General features: G+C 32.6%; 1 pseudogene; it reads left to right on the top strand.

The window, feature by feature from the left end:
- The first annotated feature begins 412 nt into the window (after positions 1-412).
- LOC121228900 (putative pectinesterase 11) lies at positions 413-4,742 on the top strand (annotated as a pseudogene).
- The last annotated feature ends 256 nt before the right edge of the window (positions 4,743-4,998 follow it).

Below are 4,998 nucleotides of genomic sequence, written 5' to 3'. Positions count from 1 at the left end.
CTAATTTAGAATTGGCATAAATTTTAGTGTTAATGTCATTCCAATTTAGATTCATGAACCATACTAATTAAACTCATTTTAAAGTACAAGTGAAATTAAGTTGCTAGCTAGAACCAAAATCAAATGACGGCGACAGCTTATCGAGTTTCTACCCAAATTTCTAATTGTCGACTGCTTGTGTTAGGGGCAACCCCAGCCTTTTCTCTGATATAATGTTATGTTAATCAACACGCGGTGGCTTCAAATTTGATGTTTATACAGCACACTTCCATCGCAAGAAATCAGTCCACTCATACTATATAAAACAACACTATCCACAATAATCTCTTCATTACAAACCAGTCATCTTATAACATTCCTTCATTTACTTCACCGTATCCTTGATCTAATTGCAATCTTGTGTTTCGCAACCATGGCTGCTTTCATCTTTTACTTAACACTATTCACGTTAATGGCAAGTACCTCTCGAGCAGACGCTGCTCAAACTTTAGCAGCAGCTTTACTTTTAAGGGTGGACCAATCAGGGAAATGAGACTATGAAAAGATACAAGACGCCATTGATGCAGTACCATCAAACAATAAAGAAGTGGTTTTCATATTGGTTAATCCGGGAATCTATAATGAAAGGATTGTTGTGTCTGCCGACAAGCCTTTTATTACGTTAAGTGGCTCAAAGCCAAATAACACTGTAATTACTGGGAGTGACAACAGGAATATATTTGAATCAGCTACTTTCACTGTGTTGGCTTCAGATTTTGTTGGCCGATATCTCACAATTCAGGTATATATAACAATTCATGTAGAGTGTAGAATGCACAATTAATTTTTCGAGTTAATTGAATGTTTGTGTATAACTTTGATGAATAGAATACGTACGGGCCTGGAGCTAAAGCAGTGACATTATGGGTGTCTGGAGATAGGGCTGCTTTCTTTGGATGCAGAATTCTATCTTACCAGGATACATTGTTAGATGACACCGGAAGACATTATTACAGCAATTGTTACATTGAAGGAGCCGTGGACTTCATTTTTGGGAATGCCGCTTCCCTTTTTGAGGTAACATATTTTAGCAATCGGTTACTTGGTAATATTCTACAAGTGTCGGATATATAAATGTGTTCAAAATATTTATATCCGATATGGTCATGTTCAAGTATGTGTTAGATATGAGGATTTTAAGTGAAATGAAAAGTAACTTAAATATGAATTTATGTGGCGGTTATTTTAGAGGTGCCATTTACATACACTCTCAGAAGGAGATGCATCAATTACTGCCCAACGAAGGGAATCACCATCAGAAGAGACTGGGTTTACATTCCTGGATTGCAAGATAACTGGGGTGAGGATTGCTGTATTAGGAAGGCCATGGGGCCCATATTCTAGAGTCATTTTTGCCCTAACATATATGTCCAATGTCATACTACCCTAGGGTTGGGATGACTGGGGCGACTCTTCCAAGCAAAGGTAACATAAAAGAAGTGCTGTAATACCCCTACCCGTATTCATTGCCGGAATAGGGTACGAGGCATTACCGGAGTTTACGAATTAATTTTTTTTTTATATTCAATATAGCCCTTTTATAAATATCTAACCTTCCCTGTAATATTAAATCGAGACCAATCCACATCAACCAAATCAATTCAACATATTTTCATGATAGATTCATGCATTTATATAAGATAACGTCATCACCTATCTATAACCAGGTTTGTTAACCATACAATGGCTAACTTTACATTCATTTCACGTTAACATTTACTTTGTTAGCTTATACATGCCATTGATTTCCAAAATAAAGTTTCTTTATATACCAAAATCCTGAGGTTGACAATGTGATGTGTCTCCGACCAGATCTGACCTCCGAGCTCTTAACACTACAAAATAGGGAAAAAGGAAACGGGGTAAGCACTTTGTGCTTAGTAAGCTCATGTAACAAGAATTATACTTACCTAATATTTTCAATACAATACCATAAACATCCATATATCCATTCAATGCATTATTACCCTAATATGCACAAACTCAACATTCAAGTTAGTACAATAATTTCCATGTACCAATAATATATACTATGATTGATGAGCTCGTCAATACCATGATTTCCATTTTCTTGTTATTTTTCCATATTTATCCCGTTGAATTTCTTGGAATTTTCGATGGATTTTTAGAGGTACACTTTTAGTGTACAATTCCGGGTCTGTCAATTCATATTCATGTGCGCACATTTCCATTTCAGAGAGCACACTCCCGCGAACCTCAACCTTGCAGCGGGATTACCAGTCCAGGCTAAATCCCCTGCAATATAAACTCATAGAGTATTGTCGGGATTACCAGTCCAGGCTAAATCCCCTGCAACGACAATTACTCTAATGAGCTTGGATTTGAATTACCAGTCCAGGCTAAATTCAGACCCTAATTCGGATTACCTGTCCGGGCTAAATCCATTTTACACATATTCTTCGGGAGGGCTATATCAGGATAGGATCACCCGTCCGGGCTAGATCCTTTTTACCGTCAATTCCTTTTCAGAGATCCATTGAATTTTCTTTTCATTCAACCGGGATTTCTTCCCATTTTATCAAATATATCAATGTTTCATAAATTTCCATATAATGAACACTCAAATCATATTCACATCAATAACATACAATCTCAAGCATTTAAGAATATAATTCAAGTTACACGAACTTACCTTGATACTTGTTTGTAAATAGTAAAAATCTAATAATCCCGAACTTTTTCCTTTCCTCGATCTAACTTTGTATTTGAATCTTATGGATCTAAATAAATAAATTTAATTATCAATTTAATACATTTCATGTTCATATACAACATTCTCTCTAATTCAACTATTATTTATAGTTCATTCAAAGCTGTCTACTTGAGTCATGTCACTAAATTATTTATAACTTGATATACGGAACTCAAAATTAAGATCCGTTAATTTTTCCTGAAACTAGACTCATATATATTTTTATCATAAAATTTTCAGAATTTTTTGTTTAGCCAATCAGTACAGTTTATTCTTCAAATTCACCCCTCTTCTGTTGTCTAACAGTTCTGACCCTTCTTCACTAAAAATAAATTATCTCTTTATACAGAATTCAAATGATGTTCTCGTTTGTTTCTATTAAAAATAAACTCATTCAGAATTCTAGACATATAAATTTAAGTCTCTAATTATTTTTATTAAATTTTTTATAATTTTTCAAAGTCAGAACAGGGGAACCCGAATTCATTCTGACCTTGTCTCACAAAATTCATTATATCTAAAAATTTACAAATCCATTGCTTACAATATTTCTTCTATGAGAAACTAGACTCAATAAGCTTTAATTCCATATTTTTTTCATCTTATAATTCGATTCCTACAATTTTTGGTGATTTTTCAAAGTTAGTCTACTGCTGCTGTCCAAACTGTTTTAGTGTAAGCTGTTTATTACCATTTTTCCCCTAAGCTTTTAATAAATGATAATTTCGTCCCTACTCAATTAGACTCTCAATTGAGCTGATTTTTCTCAATTAACATTTTATTCTATCACCTTAAACTAGTTTACAACCTTTAGGAATCAGAATTTCAGCAATAGACTTTAATTCCAAACATTTTCACAATTAGGTCCTAAAAATCAATTTCCATTGAAATTGCCTAATAAAATCATCTCATAAACAAATTAAAGCTTTAATTTCATTCTATTTCATCATAAACTTACAGCACTCAACCATGGTGACTTTAAATTTCATCCATGAAATCAAAAACTAATGAATTTAATAGTAGGACCCAGTTGTAAAAGTTTTAGAAACACAAAAATTACAAGAAAAAGGCAAGTATTAACTCACTTGGTGCAAAAATTATGAAATACCAGCTTAGAGAACCCTCCTATGGCGTTTTTAGCTGCTGGAATTGAAGAGAAATGAAGAAAAATCTAGATATTTCCTATTTAGTCCTAGTTTTATTTAGTTAATTTTGCAATATTCCAATTTTACCCTTAATTTATCAATTTTCTGCTGATTTCATACCCCCGTCCAGCCCAAATAACTTTTGGGTCTAATTGCCTTTTAAATCCTTTCTCATTAGACTCTTAAGCTATTTAATCACTCTAGCAACTTTTACACCTATTACAATTTAGTTCTTTTCATTTAATTGACTACCCAAACATTAAAATTTCCTAACGAAATTTTAATACCACATTAATAACATTTCATAAATATTTATAAAATTATTTTTGACTCGGTTTTACTAGATAGAGGTCCCGATACCTTATTTTACCCAATTTCTTCAATAATTTCTTTTTCTAACTAATCACTAAATCGATAAAATTTTCCTATCAATATTTTCATACGATTTTCCTATCATATCAATTTTCAAGCAAAAATATTGAAATAAATTTCTCTTTAAATCGGATCTATGGTTACGAAACCATTGTTCCGATAACCTTGAATTTAGGCCATTACAAGTGCAGTGTAATATGTTCATCTATTTGTTTATCATTTTAAATTTGAACCGATGCTTAACAATTTTCTTGTCTGATATTTGCAGCACGGTGTTCTATAGAGAATATAAATGTTATGGACTAGGAGCCAATAATAGGAAAAGGGTTGAATGGTCGCAACAATTGACGACCAAAGAGGCGGAAATTTTCTTGGCAAAGAACATGATTTGTGGCAAGAGTTGGATCAGATCTACCCCCAAACGTTTCAAGAAAGCTTTTTCTACCATTTCTTGCAATGCCACCACCCATTAATTCTTCATCATCCACAACATTGATTAATTATTGTTACCACATGTTGTAATATTGGTTTCTTTATTCTTTTTCTCTACCTCTTATAAGATTGATTTGTATATGTAATCATATTAAACTTATTCATTTATTCATTTGTAATTATTTCAAAAACTTTTAAACTTGTAAAAAAATTATAAAAAAGTGGAAATTATTTGCTTTAGTAAGTAAACATTTACTCTTTTTCTGTCCCATCAAAACAAATAAATTCAGTTGAAAG

This window comes from Gossypium hirsutum, chromosome A05 (assembly GCF_007990345.1).
Source record: "Gossypium hirsutum isolate 1008001.06 chromosome A05, Gossypium_hirsutum_v2.1, whole genome shotgun sequence".
Taxonomy (NCBI): domain Eukaryota; kingdom Viridiplantae; phylum Streptophyta; class Magnoliopsida; order Malvales; family Malvaceae; genus Gossypium; species Gossypium hirsutum.
This window is presented reverse-complemented; position numbering and strand designations above follow the sequence as displayed.